Source organism: Vicugna pacos, chromosome 20 (genome assembly GCF_048564905.1).
Source record: "Vicugna pacos chromosome 20, VicPac4, whole genome shotgun sequence".
Taxonomy (NCBI): Eukaryota; Metazoa; Chordata; class Mammalia; order Artiodactyla; family Camelidae; genus Vicugna; species Vicugna pacos.
Window position 1 is genome coordinate 41032801 of NC_133006.1, and position 25031 is coordinate 41057831.

The following is a 25031-nucleotide window of genomic DNA, read 5'->3' on the forward strand; positions in this document are numbered from 1 at the left end:
CCATAAGGCACGTCCCAGCCTTCCTGCTCGTAGGGACACTGGACGGCACTTCAGCACTACAACGTGGGGGCCATGTGAACAGCGAAGTCACCCACACAAAGCACAAAAAGCACAAAACGCATGGCACTGAATAGATGGTGAGAGCAGACACCTGTTTACAGTAGAAGCTGAAAGGAGAAGGCAGAGCATCTCCCGGTCCGACCTCAGCGGGAACGGGCAGGTCGGGGACGCACCTTTGCTGATGGCTCTGCGCATGTCCACAAATGACCACGAAGCCCTGGGAGCACTGACTTTGAGGCTGTAAATAAACTTTAGCAATTAGGCAAACTCACAAATACAAAATTGGTGAATGGCAGAGATTGCACGTATGTCGAGGGACGACTAACAGCAGATGCCTCCAAGGCCGGGACCTGGGCGGCTGCAGGGAGACGGGGGAGGGGAGAAACTAGGTTTCTTTCTATATAACACTATAGCCTTTTGAATTCTGCAGTGTGTGCGTGACACAGAAGTTTATGATCTATGCTCAGAGAAAACAGCACTGAGTATATTAATAATCTAAAAAAATTATATTAATAATCTTAAAAATGGTAAAAATAAGTTTTGGGTTCCAATAGTAAAAAAAAAAAATTTAACCAAATAAACTTAAAAATAAGGAAGAATAAAAGTAGAAACAAATGAATTCAAAACTGGAAAAGTCACAAATATTTGGAGTTTCTCTGCACTGAAGAACCCAACAGCAGACTCTCAGAGGAGGGGATGGCACAGATGATCGTGCATTTGAAAGCAGAACAGTCCCTGACCTTAGTCTCTCACTTCCCAGCAAAGGAGGGGGTGACGTGGAGGACGATACGAAATGAAGATATTCTGGAAAGAATTATGTAGTAAGCCATGAGCTTTACATGTAAGTAAATGTTTACAGGAAATTTAAACTTACTATTTTAAACAACACTTAAAATAATGTCATGCAGGACGGTGGTTCTTAAAGTGTAGTCCCGGGACCAGAAGCATCAACAAAACATCGATAGAAATGCTGTGAGAAAACACAAGTTCCCCCCGTGCAACACAGCGAATGGATTCTGAGATGCTCTCATTAAAGAATGTAAAAATAGCTAATGTAAGGAACAGTGTTAAGAAACTAAGTATCTGGGAGAAGAACAATCTGATCTTCACTTCATCTCACGTGCGAACGTAGACTGCAGCCAGTTCTGTTTTGTTTAAAAGTAAGAGAAGAAAAAATACACATATGGGTAATTCTTCAACTCACCTGGGGTGAGGAATGACTATTTAACAAGTAAATAAAATAAATGGAAGGTACGTATACATGACTCCATAAAAATGTAAGACTTTCGATGTTTACAAACATCCAAAAATTTGAAAGGTTAAAAAAGAAATTGGGAGAAACGTCTGCACTGAATGACAGTCAGTCACTGTTTACTTGAGCTCCGGGACAGAATGCCAGCTCTTTGAAATGCTGATGGTCTTTTCAACATCCAACACCATATAAATAGTTCTTCGCATCATTTTAAAGACACAAGTGGGAAACACGAGCATCTATTTTATTTCAAAAACAAATCCGGGCTTTTGAAAATACTTTATTTACCCACAGATTTATGATGCCATGTATGTGAAGAAATATCTTTGGTTTTAGAAACACTTTGAAAAGACTCCCAGCTTCCACTTACACGGGTATGAAATAAAGTCTCTGAGACTTTTAAAAACCATCAGACTGCCAAGTCTTTGTTCCTCCAGAGAAAGAACCCGTTGTATTTTATCTCCAGAATCGTATATTTAGAACTGATTTTTTTTTTCTTCCACTGCAAGCTTTCTTACCAAAAAACAACCTGACTGGAAAAGAAAAAGCATAATGCGAGAGTTATGCAAAGTTTTATTTGGGGCAAAATGAGGACTAGAGCCCGGGAAACAGCCTCTCAGCTCTGAGGAGCTGCTCTGAAGAGGCAAGCGGGGAGGCGAGTATGTACGGGATTTCGGAGCAGGGCGTGCGTGCAGCGAGGCACAGGCTTGCTGCTAAGCACAAGAAGGTTACTTCTAGTCACGAGGGGCAGGTGTCTCACTTAATGACTTTAGTGCTTTTCTAGATAGGAGAAGATGCAAGAAGTTAGGCTCATAAAATCTCCTGCAGATATCTAACCACCCAAAGGCCTGTTCTGCCAGTTTTTTCCAGAGCACAGAGCACCTCGCTCCTGGTCTCCACCTTGACCTCCTTTCAGGGTGCGTTGAAAATCAGTGACTGCAGTGGCTAGAGACTTTATTCTTATAGAACCAGATGGCAAGTGACAATTTTTAGTTGGCGATAAAAATAAAACACAATAGGAAAAAAACCCTGGAAATTAATGGTTCAACTACACTTATGCCTCTCAAAATACCAAGAGGCCAGACAGACAGTGAAACAAAACAGCCACCAAACGGCAGTTTCACAAGTAACAGCTGCCGATAAAAATTTCTAAAAATCAATTACAAGCAGAGACTGGCGACTCAGAAAGGCACCCTCCTCTGCTTTAGCTGACGATATCCTTTTTAAAAGGCTCAAAACCTAGCCAGGCAGGATTCTCCTCACACATTTTCTACGCTCACTCTAGGACTCTCTTGAGAACATCTTCCTAATCTACTATGATTGTGGTGCTCAAAATAAGTAGATCAAAACCCACTATAACTTCACCACTCTGGGCTCTGTCATCTTGCCAATAACTGTAATTAGCTCTTTACAAACCGGAGATCGCAGCAAACGCCAAGAAGAACTAGGGCTTTGAAAGAAAAGGTCCTGGATTCAAATTCTAAACCCATCTAAACAAGCATCTAAACTAGTCAGTCATTTAATCTCTTGAAACCACAGTTTCCTTCTCTGCAAAATGGTTACGAACGCTATGCAGGGGAAACGAGATAACGTTTTACATACACATACACACATACAAGGCACCTAGGAGGGTGCCTGGCACACAGTGGGTCAGTTCCACACAGAAACTGCTTTCTCCTCCCTCCCCACCTAGCTCAAGTCAAATCCAAATGCATAGAATCACTTAAAACATTGACTGTTCCCAAGAACATCACTTAGTTTTCTCTCATTTGGCTGACAGAAGTCCACCAGGACAGTCCAAAAAAAGTACTTGGTGAAAGAAAATGCCTTGACGGTTCAAAAAGCAGAATGGTATATTTTAGAAGTTACCAATAAAAAACAAGAATTTTGTATTCAATTCAGGAAATCATATCAGGAACTCAATGTTAGTATAACAGTCTTTTTTTTTTTTTGAGTAAAAGATTCATTCAGAGAGATTGATCATCCATAGACAGTGCAGGCCATCTTGGAAGATGAGGGAGCGAGGGCCAGTATGACATTCTTTCCTTTTAAAAAAAAAATTTTTTTATTGAACTACTGTCAGTTACAATGTGTCAATTTCTTGCGTACAGCACAACGTCCCAGTCATGCATATACACACATATACTCATTTAGTATAACATTCTTGATTTGATCTACAAACCTAAGGACTCAGTCAACTCAGAGGAACTCATGTTGCTGAATAAAAGCAAATTTCCAGTGTCTGCTCTCCCATAGTCCTTAATACAGAACCACTGCGTTCTTCAGCGCTGGTCTTGATTGCAACCCTCTTTCCACGTACGCACTGACCCTCCCCGCCCTTCACACTCTATCCCTAGGAGCCTGGGCACCATCTCTCAGGCAGGACACTGACAAATAGTGCTGAAACCACGTAACAGTGCCTGGGTTTTCATTTCCTCTCTGATCTAGAGCTTCTTATACCCAATGAAACACAGGTGTACGCCTTCAGGTGCCCTGAAAGTAAGGTTCTCTGTGAGAGCGAGCTTGTCAATACAACACCGAGAGTTAAGCCAAGGATTCAGCCGCCTTAGGTATCATCAATCATCCACAGCAGCCAGAAAGTGCTGGAGTAGCATCTTCGCAAATTCACATAAATAAATCTGCAAGTTTCTAACATTCTATGCTTTCAATTAGCCTTTCTCTGCTCTGCTGACTTGTTTTATAACCATATACTCCTTCCTATTGATTCTCAGCACTTCATACATTGGCAGGAAACCACTGCCAGCCTAAGAGAATGTCATGCATTTATGCAGCGCCTTTAATTAAGTCATTCTGGAACCTCCTCAGCATTCCAATGAAGATGACGTGCCACCTGCCTGGAGGTGGGGGTAGTTTAGTTTTGGTGCCTTTCCAGGGCCCACCATGCAGGAGGTGCTCAGGATCTGTCCCCATCCCCAGAGGGACACAGTCTTGGATTTGACTGTTGGCTCCAGTACGGTCCATGTCTAATCTGACGAATCACGTCACGTCTCAGGACTTCAGTTTCTTTCTGAAAAATGGGGATAAAGAATACCCAATTCACAGAGATTCCATGAAAACTAGAGTCATTAGCAGAGTGGCTGGCACCTGAGGGCTGAACAAAGTGTAGACAGTTTTCTCTGAACCACGCACACATCCTCACACAAGCTCTGGGACCATCACTCATACAGGTAAAGTAAGACAGTGGGTTCCCAGTAATCCCCTCTTAAGACCAGTAAACAGACTGGGGCAGTACCAGGCCCTGAGAAGCAGCAAATGTTCTCTGGAATTCACCTGGACCATTCTGGAATATTCCCCACAGCTTTTTTTGTGATCCAGTATTGACCTCACACTTCCTTTAGACCCAACCCCACTATGACCCAGTCACAACTAACGTGAGTTCTCGGCCCACTGACCCCCAGCTCTCCCTCATACATGTCCTTGTCTCTGACCTCTGGCATTCCACTGCGGGTCCTAACACTCCAAAGTAGCACAGACAGCAATGTCGATAAAGTTCATCTTCAGGGTCAGAAAAGAGGAGACCCCAGCCACCAACAGAACGCTATTTTTTGAGCCTTCCTCTGCGGCTCAGGAATCCTAAGGTGTCAAACAGGGACAACAGGGCAGACTGGCCCTGGGGGAAACAGGGACGTTTAAACGCTCCCAGAAGATGTGAAACACGGTGCTGGTTAATTTCTCACTATGAGCATCTAAACAGAAAGCACTTTAAAACCACAACTCATCAGTCTAATAAGCACAGTTTGAATGAAGACCATGATTCATTCAACCAAACAATAAAAGAGAAAAAATTAAACCCTTTATCCAAAGACTACCTACTGAAGTATAAACCTGAAAGCTTCAGAATCCATAAGAAATGATGATCCAAAAAATATCTGACAGTCTTTAACAAGACTATCCACCACCAGGCACTGACCTAACGTCTGCTCTGATACCGCTAACATCTGTGCAATCTTTTAGAAGTTACAAAGCATGTGTGTTCACGTGCTCACATGTTCTTACAACTCAAAGCCAACAAGCCATCACAATAAACGAATGAATACACCTCTGGGGGAGCCTACAGCGTAATCCAAAGGGGTGTGTTAATGAATATGACATTTCCTTGATGCCCACATTTCTGAATTTTCCTTCTAATCCGCAATACCCGTTCTTGTGAGCATGCCCACATAGTAAAACCTCCACGAAGGTCCCTAAACGATGGGGTTCAGAGAGTGTTCAGGTGGTGAACGTGTCGCGGTGCAGGGAGAGTGGCGCGTTCTGAGAGGCCCCGCCCACTCGTCCTGCCTCCTCCTCACTCGTTCTCCTATGCAGCTCCTCTATTTGGCTGTTCCTAAGTTACATCTTTTATCATAAAACCTGTAATACTGAGCAACGTACTTTCTGAGTTCCATGAGCCAATCTGGCAAATTATTGAACCCGAGGAGGGGGTGACAGAAACCAAAGACTTATAGCTGGTTGGTGAAAAGTACATGGGGCGACCTGGGATGGTGACTAGCATCTGAAGTAAGGGAAAGGCTGGGGGGACCGAGCCCCTTACCTACAGGGTTTGAGGTAACTCTGGATAGTCAGTACACAACTTAACTGCAGGACACCCAGCAGGTGTCCAGAGATTTGGAAGAAAAAACAAACAAACAAATGCATTTGGTATCAAAAATGTTACGAGTCAAGACAGCTAAGAGGCACCTCAACCATGGCAGGAGGCAATACAGTCAATTAAGAGACACCGGTGAGTTCATTCAAGACTTCACTCATAGCCATAATCTTGAAACATCACTCTAATGTTGGGACAAACTGAGTAAGATACAGTATGTGACTGATTTGGGAAACTGGTATTGCACCAGGTGGTCTAATTACGAAGGAATTACATTCTGTCAGCTTGTTTCCGGGTTGGTTTGTCGGGACGGCCCCAGGCAAATGCTCGTGATGTGATGGAGGGAAATGGAAAGTGATCCTCGGGGCAACAGGTCCGCGATCACTGTCCAGAGGAAGTGTCCTCTCAGTCACCAGCACAGTAACCCGAGCTTCCCCTGGGGCTAAGTGTAAGCCCTGAATGTGAGTCACAGCCCAGAGGGGCTAGGCAGAGCAAGCTCCCCACTGATGCTCACATGAAGGATTGCTGTACCGGCCATGCTGGACGAGGGCAACTGTCATGTCAGAAAAGTGTTTGCCGTCTCTAACTTGTCACAATACACCAGCAAGCCACCAACACTTACAAAAACATGTCAATGAATGCTCCCACCTATGGTGAGAAAGAAGTCACATTTCCAGTTCCTGCCTGACACTGAATACTGTGTTTTCATCTCTGCCAACCTGATGACTTAAAACGTATCCTTTTATATTCATTTCTTATTAGTGATGTTTAAAATTCTTATTCGATTTATCTTTTTAAAAACTGCCTGTTCTTGTTTCGTGTTGGGCTATTGATTGTTTTCTTCCCAATTCGTCCATCACATATATTGCATATATTAGAAATGCCTGGTCATCTGCCTTTCAACTTTCTCACGGTGCTTATAAGAAAAATAATCATGTGGAGTATTTTATCACAAAGCATCAATCATGATAGGCACCTTCCTAAACGAGATTTTTTTCATAGTTCACCTGAAAATGTGTGCAAAATAGTTCCCCCTGATGCTTGTCCAGAACCTGTTCCTTGAGCTGTAGGCAGGTCCCTCTCCTAAGGTCGATCAGCAGAGACGCTTGTGGCGCCTGCTCTTCAGCAGCCGAGTGCTCCTTGTGCTCCTGGAGCTGGGAGCATGGACACAGCGGAGAGCAGCCCCTGCCAGGGAGGCAGGCAGAGCAGTGGGGGTCCTTCGAGTCCCTGTGCCCTGCTGGACAGCAGACCCGCCAGAGGCACTTAGCATCAGGGAGCAAAATTAACGACGCATCAATCTGGCAATTTACTCTTTTTTTTTTCCAGATTTCTTTTTATCATTTAATTAAGGAGAAATTGTCAAAAGAAAATGTTAATTGAATCTTTCAATAGATAAGTTAGTATACTAGGATATTCACATGGTCTCCTTCAAATCTTTTTTTTCCTACTTTTTTAAATTGAAAAAAACCATTTACAATGTTGTATTAGTTTCTGGTGTACAGCAGAGTGACTCAGTTATACATATATATATGTATATATATACACATATACACATATATACACATATTCTTTTCCATTGCAGGTCATGACAAGCCATTGAATACACTGAACTGTAGCCTGTGCTCCACACCAGGACCTTGTTGTTTATCTGTTCTGTACCCAGCAGTTTGTATGGCAGTTTCCTTAGCCGCAGTATTAAAGCTGGAGTAGATTTGCTTCACGGGCTCCGGCACAGAGAATGTCAGCAACTCTTCTTCCTTTTGACAGATGGAAAAAAATCAGATTTTAAAACATCCACCAGGGCTGCCAGGTTACCCGGGGATGACCTGACATGCTAATGGATCTAAGAAGCAGCCAAACAACCCAGAAACATTCTTTATTAATCTAAAAAGAATAACCAAACTAAAAAGGGTATTATGAAAGGTGCAAGCCACCCTTGGTAAATGCTCAAACTTCCGGAGCTCTGCACCCGGGAGCTGCACGGGAAAGACGAGGACCTGGTGTCTACGGTGCTTGCTAACAGACACCTTCCTGCAGCAAGACGGCCTGACTCTTAACACACACGCTAAGGAGGCAGGGACGTGACAAGGGAACAGGTGATGCGTTCCTGGTGGAGCCGGCCTGACGCTCCTTCAACTGAGCACAGTAACCATGATGCAGATCTTCCCAGACAGGGAACAGCATCTCAGGGGCCGCCAGCCAAGCCCCGGAAAGCAGAGGGAAGCCTAGACTCCGTCACTCATTCCATCCAAGTGGTAGGCAAACAGCTACACTTTCTTGACCACTGTTTGTACACAGATGACCACATAGCTATGTTTTGGGTCCAGGAATGTATGCTCTTCAAATGCTGACAAATGGAAATTCATTGCACCAGAGTGATTTGAGGTGCTCCTTCACTCACTGACATTTTCAGAAAACTTACAAGAAGCAGAACAAGAACTGAGAGAGAGGTGATGAGGGCTGAGAGGTGGGAGGACCCACGTGTTCACGTAATAGAATGGAATTGTAACACACACCTTGGTAGAAAATCACAGTCACTTTCCTGCAATTATCCCTGAAAAGTGCAGTGAATGGCAGGTAAGGGAAAGAAAGGTAGAACAGACTATAAATTAATTGGTAGAGAAAATAAATCCCAGAGGTAAACTGCCAACCAGTTTCCAGCATAATCCTCGCCCTCTTCTGCGTAAATTTGCAGCCCTGTTCAATAGGAGCTGCTGTCACTGCAGAACCAGGGCAGCCGTGGGAAGCCCTTGGTGAGGCCAGCTTCCTCCAGCTCTTCCCTAAGGCCCTCACCCACCTGGCCATCCTGCTCCATCCTCCCAGGTGGCTGGCGGGAAACCCCAGTCAGATTCTGGATGACAGCTCTTTCTACCCTAGATATTCATATCATAACAAACTTATAATAAGAAATATATGATTCAAAAGTATAACTTGCTACTTGTATAATCTGAGGTACAGGGAAAGCAGCAGGTGGCCTTTTGAGCATCTTGAATAATAGTGGAAAAACAGCCCCATCTTTGTAAGGCCAAACCTTGGTGTCTCTCTCGTGCAAAGCAAGGCAATTCCAACATCATCCTGTCTGTGAGAACTGGATCCGTTTAAATCACCCAGTGGGTCTTTAAATAAGTAATAGGACTTAAAGGGAAAAAAATCTTTCTTGAGAGGGAAAATATTACAGCTAGGAGGAAAAACTTCTAGGACTTTCATATCTTATGACAATTATATGCCCTATTCTGTCCTTCTGGGTATCTCATAGGTACCTCCATAGTAAATAATGTCATCCTTCAGTATCTGCTGGGGATAGGTTCCAGGACCCCCATGGGTATCAAAACCCTCAGTCTCATATAAAATGGCATAGTATTTGCATTTAACCTAAGCACATCCTAACCTACACTTTAAATCAACTCTAGATTTCTTATAATACCTAATATAACATAAAGGCTATGCAAATAGTGATAAATACAACATAAATCCTACATAGATGGTTACCAGCCCTTAGCAAATTCAAGTTTTGCTTCGGGGAACTTTCTGGAATATATTTTTTTCCTAATCCACTGTTGGTGGAATCCACGGATGCAAAACTGGTGGATACAGATGGCCAACTGTACTTTCAATTTCCATCTCCAAAAAGGACAGGAAAAAAAAAAGCTCTTGGAAATACAGAAATACTGTTGTCTTCAGCTAATAAAAATAATAACACTGCAGTGGCTTCCGAGAGGAAAAGCTCTCAAACAAAACACTCACTTTTGGTCAGGAGGGTAGGAAATGGGGGCTATCCCTCTGAAGGATGGAACTAACCCAGCACAATCCAAATGCTGATTAATAACAAAGGAGTGTAATCGGATGCTCAGGGAGGCTCACTCAGTGACCAGTGTCCCATCAGCGTCCCTGGAGGCCCGTCTGTAACTTTCCCTCTGGACACGAGCTGTCCTCTTCAAAACCAGCAGACAAGGAAGAACCAACCCACACAAAGAGCAAAGGAGGAGGAACCGCTCGGGCAGCACTGAGAGGGGACGGGCGCCCACGGCCACATCTGTAGGAGCCCACGGATGCGGGCTTCCACCAGACCACCAGGGCCCCGCTCGGCGAGGAGAGGCCTGGGGGACGTTTAGCTCACTTCCCTCCCCATCAAAACACAGAGGAGAAGACCGAGAAAGACAGAATACAGGTTAAGGCTGTAGTTCCTCATTTAAAGCACGCAAGGCAGCTAACTGTAAATGCAAACAAAGGAAAGGCCAGTGTTCTCGCCTCCTGGCCAAACCAGCATCTTTCACGAGAACACAGCTGAGCTTCACAGCCTCCTCACCAGGGAGGATCGGCCCAGGGTGCTGCGACCAACCTTCCTGTGCAGAGGGAACCACGCGTTTGTTCTCATAAAACAGAGATTACAATCTATGCTTTCACACGCCCCCTTTAGCATACCCAGTGTTACTACAATCATTTGAGAATTTTTTTAAACAAGTTTAATGGCATACATATTAAATCAAAAGAACATGTCACATTTCATTTCCCCAATTTTACTGAACATTTAGGTCTATTGATGAAAAATTAATTAACAGTCACTCTCAGAAACAAACAGAGAACTTTATTTGAGCCAATCTCAGGATTGTAACCCGGGAGGCAGTCTTTCAGAAAGCCCTGAGGACTGCTCGGAAGAGGTCAGCCGGGAGGCCAGTGTAGATGTGATTTGCGGAAGGGTACCTGCAATCAAGCACACATCTTGGTAGGAGGCTGTTGCTATTTGCCAGGAACAGGTATCTTACTTCGTGGTTTTAGTGCCTGTCTGATACATGGAAGATGCAGGAAACTGGGTTCATAAAATGTTCTCCTAAAAATACCTAACTATCTGAGGTCTGGATCTGCCAGCTTTCCAGAGCACAAAATGTCTCATCCTGGTGTACCCGACTTCCTTTCAGGCGCAGTGTGGGCCAGCGACTGCAGTGGCTAATGACTTCACTCTTGTAGAACTGGATGGTGGGGAACACTTTTTTACATTCCCCTCCCTTTGGGGCTTATTCACCCATGATGGAAGTGTTTCACGAGCAATCTGTCGGACGGGGCTAGGAATGCTCCCTCCCGGGTCAGGCGAGGATTCCGCCCACAGGCCCCTCCGTGTGCTGTTACTGACGAGCCCTCTGATCAGCAGCCACAGGCCTCCGGACTGCCTGTCTTACTCGTCCGTCACGGTCCAAGAAACGGTTGCTTCTTCCCATTGCTAGAGTCACACGAGCACAGTCACTGATCTTACAAAACTACGTATGTTTAGCGAGTTGTTTCAAGTCACCTAGGGACCACTATTTTTATGGGAGACAAAGACACACATCTGATAATGCAGAAAGCAATAATCTTGTGAGGGAGGGTCCAGCTCAGTGGTAGAGTGCGTGCTTGGCGTGCACCAAGTCCAGGGTTCAATCCCCAGTCCCTCCATTAAAAATAAATAAATAATTATCTTACTCCCCAAAATAAACAAAAATAGATTTTTAAAAAGAGCAATTATCTTGCAAAATCAGCAGAATACAAGTAACACGACTAATGACACTAATAAGAACACAAGCAAGTTTTAAAGCTAAGAACTTCCATTAGGTGCTGCCCAGTACATCCCAGGCAGTCTGAGCCGGACTGTGCTGTACCAGTTGCTATTTTGAAGGGAAGTGATACATTCAAGGGCACAGTACAGCAAGCTCACCAAAGGCATCTGCTCGTCCAAGACGAGTGTGATTCCTGGGGATTCCCTGCAGGACTGAGGAAGGAACATCATCTTCTAAGGAATTGCACGGCTGGCACAAAAAAAAAGCTTATCTTTATGGTTGAGCAGGCATTTCTCCCCTAGGGGCCAAGGGTCTGGTTAATGGGTGATGCAGATGCAAGTGTGTGCTAGACGGGAGGGAGAAGGCCCAAACAGGCAGAGAAAAACATTGTATGTTTAACTTTAACTTTTTAACAATTCACATTCCAATTAAATTTATATCTATTTACATAATTATTTGATGAACAGTTATGTGACTCACCAGATTGCAAACCCTTTTGCTTGTTTTGGTCACTGTTACATTCTAATTATATCTGTGCTGTGAAGAAATTTTCCTCTACCCTTCTAGGTTCTTGTGGCCAGTATAAAAATTAAATAGACGTGAAATAGATTAACAGGGGAAAAAAATCAAACAGAAGTTTAATGACACGTACCACGGGAGAGACGCAGGGAAACTGAGTGACTCCCCTAATGGCTGAAGCACTCCCCTTAAACACCACCTTCAGCCAAAGACAAAAGACGATGTGGGGGTGGTGGTTTGGGACTTCAAAGAGGAGACAGGTAATTGATGTGCAGATAGAAAAGCACATGTTTGGTAAATATATATTTGCTCAGACAAGCACAGACAATGGGGTACAGAGTGGACTCTGATCTCCTATATTTTCTGAACCAGTTTGACCCTGGGACCTATTTATCATGCAGCATTTATTAATATCCAAGCACCCTGTGTCCTACAGAACATCTTCTGGAAAGCATTGACTTTGTGCATCTGAAATCTTCTCAGTTAGTGTCTATGATCCGGGCAACCCAGGAAAGCAGGTGGAGCGTGTTGTCTGCCTCTGCCAGCAGCCAGCAGCCCAGAACTTACCTCTTCCGAAATCCAGCCTTTCCAGGTGAAAAGAATGCTGTTTCACTACACAAATGGCTCACTGCTAAAGGCACTCCTGAAATGGACCTTCTGTCCTGTCAGGGCAGGGCTCTGAAGGCCCATGCTGCCACCACCTTCCCCAGTCAGCTCACTCCCACCCATCTACCCACTCACTCCTCCTCCTTTAGGAAGCCTCACCTGCCCCACTCCCTCCTCCCCGGGGTGGGCTCAGTGCTCCATCTTGATACCTGTCTGCACCATTCAGCAACTAAAGTAAAGACATCCTTCTTCATTACTTCCTGGGTGCTGGGCACATAATAAATACTTGTGAATGAATCTCCAACCAGTGATTGCTCCTGGAGGACAAGTAGTATATATACTTTGCTCATCTGTCTAACTCTAGCACTATTCAGGCTCATAGTAGCTGCCCAATAGATAGGCCTGCTTGACAAATACTTATTACCCATACTGGATACATACTCAGCTCCCAACATCTCCTCGGGAGTCAAAATATTAACTACTTGGATAAATTAATTTGTACAAAATGGGAAAGGATTGGCCAGGGGAAAGGGGCTCTTCCAATTTAACAAGTGAATTTTAAATACACAGCAGATGTTCAGCCTGGAAGGCACCACTCCACATACGCTCTCTAGCTTGTAAGAAAAGGAGGGGAGCAGGGAGGCCACCGTGAGGCACTGCCCTCCTGTTTAGATCTGGACCAGGCTCTCCAAAAGCTGTAACCACCCTGGGGCCCACGTGTGTGCCCAAGGCCTGCAAGGCACCTTCCCTCAGGCTGACTGAACAGGGTTCCATCCATGCTCAGCATTTCCAGCACTCTGGACAGCTCCATTTTTCTTTCATGTCTTCCAAGTAGAATTGTGCTCAGGACTGTCTTGCTTATGCAGAGGACTTTAGGGGGCTGCAGGCAAGTTAATTCACAAGGAGCTCGGAAAAGTCCTGCACAACGTGGCTGGTTGTCTCATCTCTCCCACGACTGAACTGTCCACTTAAGAGACACAGTGTCACCAAACTCAAACTAGGATTCCAGAGCCACAGACCTGAGCCCCGGGAGGCTGCAGAGCCCAGGTTTAAAACACAAGCTCACAGGATGGGGCAGGACTGCAGATGGGGGTAGGGTCGGCCAAGGGCAGGGGCTTCATGGTGATGGTGCAGCCCTCCCGCTGGGCTGTCCCGTAGCCCGGGAGCCCACAGGTGGCCATCACTTCGTCATGTGATGACCCATCAGCGAGTCCTGGACATCTTCCCACTTGCAGCCCATGCACAGCACTGACTCAGTCTGCTGGGGTCCTCATAGTTGGGCTGGGGGGGGGGGCTCCCTGAAAAGTTTCAGCCCGTCTCAGAGCCCATCTATTGGCAGGTCCCTCTAGATTTCCTCTAATGTGCCCCTCGCTGGGGTTCAGGGTTTGAAATGTATTAAGCAGGTTTTCATTCTCTATAAATACAAAGAAAAAAGTCATTCCACTCAATACTTGCTCATGCAGCCCTTTGAATTCCTTCCCTCAAAAGGCTGGGACCAGGTGACTATCATAAAAAAGATGACACCAAGGCTGCACACTCCTACTGAGGGGTCATCATAACTGTGTCTTCGGAGGGGCTCCAGGAACAATAAAAGGAGCCACAGAGGGCGCTCAGCTTGCCTCAGGACTGAATCCCAATTCCTTCACCAACTAGACGTGGCTTTGGGCAAGTAATGTAACTTCTGTGAGTCTGTAAAAAGGAGGACTCTCTAAGATCCTTCCCAGTAGTATGTTTTTATTACTTTCTTTTTCAAAAATTTTCTTTTATTAAAGTATAGTCAATTTGCAGTGCTGTATCAATTTCTGGTGCACAGTGTAATGTTTCACTCATCCATATACACATATTCCTTTTCATATTCTTTTTCATTACAGGTTATTATAAGATATTGAATATAGCAGAAACTTGCTGTTCATCTATTTTATATAAAGCAATGTGTATCTGCTAATCCCAAACTCCTGATTTATCCCTCCACCCCCACTTTTTCCCCTGGAAACCCTAAGTTTGTTTTCTATGTCTATTTTCTATGTCTTGTATCTCTGATCCTATTAGGAAAACAGTCATTGTCATCTCTGGTTAGAAATGCTGCAGAATTAACAGAGCATGAAGAGAAAACTGAAAATGTGGTTTTGTTCATGTCGTACAAAAAAGAATATACCTGGAATAAAAGAGAAAGGAAGGTATTCAGCTTGCTGACAAGGGGAACGCATTGCTGAAGCCACAGTCTGCCACACTTATTATTCGAGTCAACATCCTCTGGCTTTAGGTCCCGTGGACAACGCCCTCCTGGTGGCTGCACACTCGTCCTGCACAGCGGACACCACCTGGAAGAATTTGTGAAAGCTTCTTTCTCTTCCAGGTGGCCGTGGTCCAGCAGGCAGTCGGACATCTCCCCTCCAATAATGTACCCCATGACCAGAAAGAGGGTATTGGGGTGATTCAAGGTCTCAGGGTCTGGACTTTCAGGAATAGTCTCTCGAGGCAGGAGGAGCTCTGTGGACTCTTGTTAATTAAAAAGTTAAAAAATGAAGAAAAAGGGAAAAATTTTGAAGAGGTAAAGAGAAAAAAAAAAAAAAGGAGGAAAAAACAGACAAAAAGCCAAAGAGGAAAGACGGACGCTAACTGTGGCCCAAGTCCCTCAGGTCACCAAGAGCTTCCTGGGTTAAAGGACCAAGAACCCAGGTCCAGCCAGGGTCTCACACAGGTGCCTGGTCCCTCCCAGCGGCTCCTGATGAGGTCACAGCAGGAATGTACCGATCACAGCTGGGGATAATCCACAGTCTCCTCACTTTTTGGTCTCCAGAAGCCTTTATTCTTTCTTTTTAAAGGGAGGGGGACCCCAAAGGGGTTTTGCTTGTGTGGGTGATAGCAATCAATATTTCCCTTATTAAAAGTTAAAACATACAGGAGTGGTCAGTGGCCTTTTCATTTCTAGTTTAAAAAGCTATAATTTGGAGCTTTTAAAGAATTCAATGTCTACCCAATATACTCAATTCTTTCTTCTTGAAGCTCTGAGTGATTGGTCTCAAAATGATACCACAAATTAATGGCCAGAGGATTATGTAAGAAAATGTTCCGTTGGGTAAGTCACAATTAGTCACAATTACTTAAGCCCATAAAGCTGAGGGGGAGGCGGCCTTCACAATATTTTCATTTCTCATTTGCAATTTTTTTCCCAGAGTCTTTGGAGGAGATTCCTCCCTTCCACGAGCCAGAGAACTGCCCTGTCCGTCCCAGTTACATTTCAACGAAGAGGCTGCAGCTGGAGGCTGAGAAAGCAACTCTTCCCTTTCTGAACCAGCAACGCAGTTCTTCGTGTCTGTAGTTCAGTGTGGCTGGAGGAATGGGTGCTGGGCGTGGTGACAGCCCTCAGGGGAGGGAGCGGGGAAGCCCCTCCGTCTACTCCTCCTCCCACATGCCTCCACTCATCATGTAGATCCAGTCTGACCTGCATCATCTTCTCTTAAGAGCTTTTAACACTTCCATCCGGGCAGTTCTGCTGCTGACAAACCCCCTCCCTCAATTTTTGTTGCAAATCTATTTCTCTTTCACTTTTGAAGAATAGTTTCACTAGATACACAATTCTAGGTTCATGAGTTTTTTCTTTCTTGCTTATATGATTCGTGAGAAACCAGACTGAATTTTTAGCCCTGTCAAGCTACAGGTAAGGTGTTTATTTCCTCCAGCTTTCCTCAAGATTTTCTGTCTTGATTTTCTGCATTTTGACTATAATAGGTCTAAGTGTAGATTTTCTGGAATTTGCCTGCATGATGTTCTTTGAGCTTCCCAGATTGGTGGTTGGATGTCTGTCATCAATTCTGGGAAGCTTTTCAGGCATTATTACTGCAAATGTTTCTTCTTTTCCTCTCCCTTTCTTCTCCTTTTGACTCCCATCACACATGAGCTACATCTTTTGTAACTGTCCCCCAGTTCACAGGTATTCTGTTCTGGTACCTGTTATTCCTTTTTTCCTTTACTTTTCATTTTGGGAAGCATTTCTACTGATGCATCTGCAAGTTCACAGACTGCTTCCTTGGCCCAGATCAGTCTAGTAATAAGCCAAAAGGCATTCTTCATTTCTGTACCGGTTTGTGATTGCTAGCATTTCCAGAGTTTCTGTCTCTGCTTACATCCATCTGTTCTTGAATTTTGTCCACCTTTTCCATTAGAGCCCTTAGCATATTAACCAAATCTATTTAAATTCCTAGTCTGGTACCTCAAAATTCTCTGCCATGCTGAGACAAGCTGGGGACCTGCGATCCTCTCCTGCAGTGCCTGCATCTGAACTAATTCCTTGAGCAACTAAATACAAAGAAACTATGAGTGATTAAAAATAACTGCATGCATGTGCAGTGGTGGCAATTATTAACAACAGGATATAAAAAGGCCTCAGACCAAATGCCATTTCTGACGTGCTGGGAGCAAAAGCAGGTACTGCCTGTGATCCCCGCACACGGCACCACCGAGGGGGTGGGCAGATCACCCGAGCTACACGCCTTCTCCCTGACCCATCGATCCGCCCCTGCCCTCACCACGTTTAAGGGAATGGCTTGACCTCTCCCACAATCCAGGAAGCAAGCAAGGGCACCTGTTTCTTGTTTTCACTCCCTTGAGCTGCAGCGGGAGCCCCAGTAACGCCTTGCCTGAATTTCTCACCTGGCCTCTTATCAATTCCTATTGATAAATAATGAGCCAAGGGCCCAGGTCAGTTACAATATCTGACTCTGACTCTCTTTGGCTCTTCAAACTGTGTTTTGCCTTTTAGCATACCTTATAATTTTTTGCTGAAAGCCAGACAGGATGTGTTTATGGTGTAAAGGAACTGAGGCAAACAGGCCTTCAGTGTGAGCTTTTGTTTATCCGGCTAGGACGGGCTGGGTTCACTGCTGGCTGTGGCTGCAGGTGTCAAGAGACAAAGCCTTCCTCCAGTGTCCTTGTTTCTGTCTTCCCTGTTACCTTCGGCTTCCCCTTAAACAGGATCTGAGCCTTGCTGCTCTTTTAGCTGCAATTCCTTGTTACGATCAAGGAGCCTGGTTGACAGGGGGCGGGGAAGCCCCACGGGATGCTCTGATCAGATCTGTCTTTCCTGAGCCTGTGCCCCACCGGAACATGACTTTTACAAGGGGCTCCCACCACCCCATTAGGTGAGACCGGAAGTCTAGAAGGGAATGCAACTGTCTATTTCGCACCCCCCGCATCAGTTAGGTGCTAGTAAACCACAGCCTGTTAAGCTTTGGTGAAACAATTTCCTTCCAAGACAGCCTTTTGTTAAGGAGAACAGAATGCTCTGGACATATATCAGAATAGTTACTTTTCCCTTCCCACTGCCAGAAACAGAAGAGGACTTTTCTGAGAATTTGGTGGGCACAGAGCACCCCTACCAACCCTGGCCCCACCTAGTTCTGGGCCCTAGGAGGTTTTTTCTTCCCCCATCGATTTATTTGTATGTTTGTCCACACACACTGAAGCCTCACAGTAGCAAGAAACCTCATTACTGACTGTCCTAACAAATCGAGGTAGGGACAGTGCTCTGCACACAGTAGGTACTAAATAAGTATCAGTGGGATGAACAGTGGAAGCTACTGATTTTTTAATTTTTTAATTTATTTGGGGGGGGGACTCAGTTTATTCTTGATGGAGGTACTGCGGGTTGAACCTAGGACCTCGTGCATGCTAGGCACATGCTCTACCAATGAGCTACACCCTCCCCCATCCCCATAACTGGTTTCTTTTTTTTTTTTTAATTCATGAAAGCACATAATCCCCCTACCCTCAACCCCGGCCCCACCCAGTACTGGGCCCTAGGAGTCTTTGACTCTTGGGCACACCAAGCCCCCAGCCATTCACCTGCCATGGTTTAACTGTTCCTACCAGCCCTGGGGCGTTGGGCAGGGAGTAGGGGTTCTGCTCTTGGACTTCTGCTTCTGGTAAACTGTGATTCTTGGTACCCACTTCTCCGTTCCTCAGGGCAGCCGTTTACCCCATGACTTCCATTCTCTGACAGACCTGGGAAGCGCTGCTGACTTTCAGTCTGTTGAGCTTGCTTTCCTTACTGCAAGGAGAGGAGTGCGGACTTCTACTCTTCACGTGTTGTCCTATCAACTTTTTTGGGTCTCAGTGTGTTGTTTTGGTAGTTTCATAGTAATATTTACAATATTCAAAACTTCAGAAGTCTGTGTGTGTTTCAGACATTTTGCCTTTAACGTGCTGTTCAAAAGTGCTATTTACGCATGGGAATCACAGGCTCAGCATACACAAGTGTGTAGAGAAGGAGGTTCCTCCCACACTGCCGTTCTCCCTAGCACACCTGAAAATACCTCCGGCTGTTTTGATTACAGTGATCTTTTCCTTCTAAACAACTTCTAAAAGCAGATGTCAGCCAACAAGACTACGGCTCCACTAGTCGGTTACAGCTGCCAGGTGGGCGTCTGCAGCCGCCAGCATCCAGCATCCCTCTCCACAGCGAAGCCCTTGCGAGATGAGAGTGAGCTCCGCCAGTCATGCTGCATTGCTTTTTGGGCACAACTCATCTGTTGATGCCATGCAAGGTGGCAGGGGGCAAATGACTTCATTTAAATGAAGCAGGTTCCTGCACGGCAGTTTATTACAGTCACTTCCTCTGAACGTGCTATGTAACCATCCATCACAAACGTGTTAAGTGTTCTGCTGCCCTCGGTTCCCCTCTTCTTTAAAAACCAGTTTACTCTTCAGAAATAAAACAAACAAATTCATTTCAGAATAACATGTAGCCGACAGAAGATACTGATGCTTTGGAAAATACATGTTTTATTGCTGGTAGATTATTCTTCCTTTCAAAGACTGGGGAGAGATATTACTTCACTGCAAACACTTAATGTGAAGGTCTTAGTATTTTTCGGATGTGGGTTGGGTCTGCTACTGACCTTCGGTTTCCCCCGCTAAATACCAAGGCTCTGGGAGCAGGGACGTGTCCTCCTTGGTGACCATGCAGCCCTAGCAGACAGCTCCTAAGGAAAGGGACCGTGATTTCACTGTCCCACCCTGGTTTCCAGCACTTACTGGGCACTCAATTTTTTCTCCAAGTCCAGGTTGGACTGCTTAAAAATTGACAAGTCAGTAGGTGGCCTTGTGCTCTTAAAATTCCAACAGATGGCTGTTTGGGAAGCAAGAGCCCAGGGCAGGTGCTGAAGAAAGAGCCCCACACCTTCCTGCACATCATGGGATTAACCCTACTTTTCAAAACCCTCCGCAGCGAGCACATCCCCAGCGGCTACAGATATGCGCTCCACCTTTAAGGCCTCATGTCCCCATGGTCCTTCCTTCCTGCTGTCCCCTCCAGTGTTCTGCACCACTGTTGACATCTTCTGTAAGGTGGCACCACTGTCCTCAAACATCCAACAGTAAGTCCTCAGACAATAAAGACGGCCCCCAGTCTACTGCTTCCCAGGGCAGGCAAGGACCCTAAGCGAGAATGTGTTTAAAAAGTCTTCTGAAACACACACACACACACACATACACACATAAATACTACACAAAGTTAAGTTATGAGACTTATTATAGATTAATAGGAAGCAGAAGCACAGAAGAAATACATATGGAAAGTTTTATACTTTGCTTTCCGGGGTAAATGAATACTCAGAATGAAACTGCTGTGTTTTCACTCGAACGGCACACGTGGAAGGACTGCGGCTTCGCTCACGATCTGAACTGCTTCCAGAAGATCATTCCAAGCCATTTGCTTGCTTCTGAATTGTCTACAAGTTTCAGACACCGCACACATCTAACAAGCTCATTACAAGTCAAAGAGTTTTAAATACCTAAATTTGGTTTGTGGACGAATATTTATGTGTACTGCATAAAACCCATAAACTTTCAGAAGATCCTATAAGGCATGGAAAGTTATTTAAACTAACTTTTACCCCAAACAAATCTACAGTGGGTAAATCACCCAGAGCCACAGTGGATGTATGATGTCAAGACGGATCAGACACGCCCTGCAGTCACGGGAGAAGGCGCCTGTGGCGGCTCTCTCCTTCTCAGACAGCTAGATTCCACCACAAGCCCCGTGAGCCCATCACCTCCAAACCCTGAAGCTCTCACTCAGCCTCCAGGCATAAAAAAGAGGCTCACGGTCTCAGCGAATTAAGCCGCCAAGGGCAAAACCTGGAAAGGTCTCAATCTGAGACTTTCATAGGTCTGAAGAGGACGGGATAAATAGGGTAAGTTGATCTGAGTCCAATACAACAATGTACAAATAAAGAAAACTCTAAGTTTTTTTTCTTAGTAACATTTATCAGGGTTGCATGGATGTGTGTAAGTGTTAACACGGAGAAGTTGAAACAGAAAGAAAGCCCAGCAGTCTCGCATACAGAAAACCCCTGCAGTGGTAGAAATAATAATAAACAGACCACATACACACACAGATTTAAACAGGGCCCCTCCCAGAGCCCCGCCTGGGCTACTCCGCTCCCCTGCAACAGTGAACGTTTGCTGTGCCCTTCCGAACGCGTGGGGGGAGCCCCTTAGCACTTATTCAATCTATAAAACATATTCTTTTTGATTCTTTCCACCAACAAGGTCAAATACCACATCTTGCTTTCATTTAATGACAACATGCATTAGAATGATTTCTCCGTCGGCCCAGATGCACCCTCCTCACTCTTTGGACGGCTACAAATCACACTACAATTTGGGTGTGCCAGGGTTTCTTTAACCAGTGCCTCACTCGGGCGCTTTGCCCCCAGGTTAGATGATGCTGAAGTAAGATCCTTGCCCACATATCTTAGCAAACCTCTGTTAAGTACAGGCGGGTGGGACTTCCAGGGGAAAGGACACGTGCATTCTATTTTGATACTGTCTGTGGACGTTCTGTTTTAGTGGTGAATGTTTCTGTTTGCACAAACCCCCATGAGCTCTGAGAAAATTTTTTTTGCCAAACTGGCCCAAAATAATATCTCATGGACATATCTTCCATTAATGGTCAATAAGACTGTACACTTTCATTTACTTTTTTAGCAGAATTTGTATAATTTTTCTTAAGTTGTCAACTGTCTCATACACAAAAATTACTGGGTAGTTTTCTCATTACTTACATCCACAAATTCTTGTAAAATTAAGATTGTTACTGGCAGCCCTTTCTTGGTCGTGTGTATCACAAATGATCACCAGCTTGTGGGTACCTTTGTAGGGTTTGCTGTTATGTAAAGAAACAAATTTTATATAATGAGATCAATCATCGACTATGATTTTTGAGATAGTGCTGTCTTATAGCTTTACTAGTCCCTCCCTCAGCAACAGGAAGACTCCAGCTGCTCTTTGAACTGTGAAGGCTAATTTACAGAGAACTGACCCCTTCCAAGATTGAGCCGTCTGCCCCGAATCCCTCCTTTTCCCATTTCTTGACTCTTTTATCATATCCCTGAGAGTCTTAAAGTTTTCATCACATATATCTGTCAAACTACCTGTCACTTCTGGTGAAGCAGGGGACGTGGCCCTTCGGTGGTGCACACACACGTGTACAAGACCCAGGCGTCCAGGGGAGGTGGGACTGGCCTCTGCGGGGCTGATGGAGGACACAGGTCAGGGAGAGCACGCCTGTGCAACAAACACTCACCATCAGAAGGACACTGATTTCAACGTGGGGCCACCTCACCCCACAGGCACGTTCACCGGGGGCCAAGCTGGGCCCAGCCCTCGCAGGGAGGTGTAGGGAGCTCCGGGCCGCTTTTAACCGGCCAGCGCGGTGCGGGTCTTGCAGGGTCTCTGCTTTGCTGCTCCCATGTTTTTACGCTCATCCTTGCGGCCAAAGCTCTCATCGCTCCATGTCCAGTCTCCCTGCCCAGGGAGGCAGCAAAGAAGTCTCCAAAACAGACTTGGAATCAGACAAAATGGACTCAAATTCAAATTATGCTACTCTCCTCTCTGTTGACCTTGGGAATATTTCTTAATGTGGCTAAACCTCAGCTTCTTGTAAAATCTGTACCCGCCATAATGTCGCTGTAAGGTTTAAATGAAGTAAGAGCTGTAGCAGATACTAATTATTATATGTAAAATAAACAAACAACAAGGTCCCACTGCACAGCACAGGGAACTATATGCAATATCTTGCAGTACCCTATAATGAAAAAGAACATGAAAAAGAAAAAAAAGAAAAAAAAAAAGAAAAAAAAAAAGAACATGAAAAGGAATATATATGCATATGCATGACTGAAACATGACGCTGTGCACCAGAAACTGACACAACATTGCAAGCTGACTGTACATCGATTAAAAAAAAGTAAGATAAGGGGCGTAAACCCCAGTATCTGATGCTTTGTGGTGCTTATTAGTCAACGTCTGCTCCACGTGCCCTCCTGTTCCTCAGCCACGGGCACCCTGCCTGTCTCCTTCCTCCTCTAATCCTGTCCCCTGAGCCAGGACGGCAGGACCCACACTGCTGCTGAGCCCTCCTGCCACTGATCACACACCTGGGCTCCATCCGCCCCACCCAGGAGGGAAGGACGTGCAGGGCAGTTGGGATGGTTTTTCTTGTCTCTCCTCCCATCTGTTCCCCCTGCGACTTCCTTCCCTTTGACGAGCCCCTGGTTGTTGACCTCCAGGGACTGATGAGAGCCATGTGTCACTAAGAAAAGGTCAGGGGTTACAGCAATGGGTAGCTTACTCTTCTGTTGCCTTAACTTAGTTTTTAACGTGCTGGATGTCTGACATAAAGAAGTCAGCAAGGTACTGGCAATTTCTCTTTAAAGCTGTAGCCCCCTGTTTTGTAGGAAGTTCTGTCAGCCCCTCCTCCACACTCACCCCGCCCTCACCCCCACCTCCTGGGTCTTTCAAAGCCAGCATCATCTCTGAGAGAAAAAAATTTAGAAACGGTTCCCTTCTATTAGTGACAGTTTGTGTCACCTTCATTCAGGATGTGTATAATCAAATACTCTATTAGGGTGGAGAGCTGGAGGGGCTACCAATACAACTGTGAAACAGGTATGTTTTTCTAAAACTAACAAGTGTTATTCCAGTTTTGTTGAACAGGAGATAGACGATTACAGTGAATCTCCTCGTCTTTGCCAGGCATCCTCTGTTGGAAAAACCCGGGCAAGTAACACACAGCCCTGCCCTCTCAGAACTTCCAGTGAGCTCCCTGCACCCTGGCCTTCTCAGCCGCAGACTCTTCTGTGTTCATCAGTCCCGCCTCCATTTTCCAAGACAACAGAAATGACCAGATGCCCTTGCTTCTGATCTAAGCAATCAGTCCCCCTCGTCCAGCAGGACCCTCGCTCCACCGCCCACTTCTACACACACCTGTCGCCAAGGCAGTTGACTAAGGGGAGAAATCCACACAAATGTGAGAAAAAAGCTACCTTCCCACTCCAGTGCCCACAACTATCCTGAAATTACCTACATGTGAAGTCATGTCAAACCCAAATGTGCTCTCTTCAAAAACACAAGGAGGCCCAATGGCAGGTCCCTAAGAGAATTTCTGTGCCGCCACGCTCAAGCAGCAGCTACGTATGACTACAAACAAGAGGACCGCTTACTCACGCCGACACTGCATACGTGGACACGCGCACACACAGGCATGCATGTCTCTGCTCTGCCTGTGTCTGAAAAGGGTCTGGGATGGGTAAGGAGGTCCTTGTCCTCAACAAGTGGGGTAAGCCCATCACCTTCTGCTCTTGGGTGAGTCTCTAAGAAACACAGCAGAGAAGCTGCATGGACCACACGGCCTTTCCACTGCAACTGCTGACAGAGCTCACACAGAAACACAGAATGCAAACAATGACAGTGTTCAAATTTTACATATAAACACTCATTTTTCAAACAAAACCAGAGCAAGGAGAACATTTGTTTCCCCAAACCCCAAACCTCATCTCTAAACTTCAATGAACTTTCAACCAAATACTCTTAAAGCTGCAGTCACACAGGGAGGATGATGCCAGGCCCGTCTCTGTCTTTTTAAACAAACCCTGAGGGCCCAGGAGAGTCTAAGACAAAGCATCCCGCTAACCCGAGGGACCCCCGGTGGGACCCCCGGTGCGCACGCGGTTCACTCAGAGACACGGCCAGGGCTCCCGCAGCGGTGGCACGCTGAGTGCTTAAACGCAGAGGCGGGGAGGCTCGGAATGAGAACCTTCAGGAACTGCCGAAGTGTCGGCCCAAACCCAGCACAATCTTCAGTTTATGGGCTGAAACCGCCCTCAGAACGCAGTGCCGGGAGCTGGCAGTGAAATCCAGGCCCGCAGAGCACTGTCCCTGCCCCACAGTCCTGGGCTCAAGGGCCCCCAGAGGGAGCGAGACCCATTCTCTACGGCGACCAGCTCTACATGCACAGATGTGGCCATAAGGATATGAAAATCACCTTCCAACACAAATAAACAAAATAGAAGAGAGTCTCTGTGTGTGTGAGGAATATTTTCCAGCAATTCCTGTTAGAAAGGACGCCCTGTGAAAAGAGATTTCTGGATCTTTCGCAGTGCAAAAGATCTTAACT

General features: G+C 45.6%; 1 long non-coding RNA gene across 2 annotated transcripts in view; it reads right to left on the reverse strand.

Annotated features, from left to right (window-relative positions):
* Positions 1-4091: 4091 nt before the first annotated feature.
* LOC140687832 (uncharacterized) overlaps positions 4092-25031 on the reverse strand; it is a 40278-nt gene continuing 19338 nt past the window's right edge. The window contains exons 3-5 of one of the 2 annotated variants that reach the window (XR_012062449.1): positions 22009-22109; positions 21640-21740; positions 18792-19273 (exon numbers count right to left, since the gene is read on the reverse strand). This is a non-coding gene — a long non-coding RNA (uncharacterized lncRNA). Of the gene's footprint in view, positions 4341-18791; positions 19274-21639; positions 21741-22008; positions 22110-25031 lie in introns of those variants that run through there. The other variant, XR_012062450.1, reaches the window with a different exon arrangement.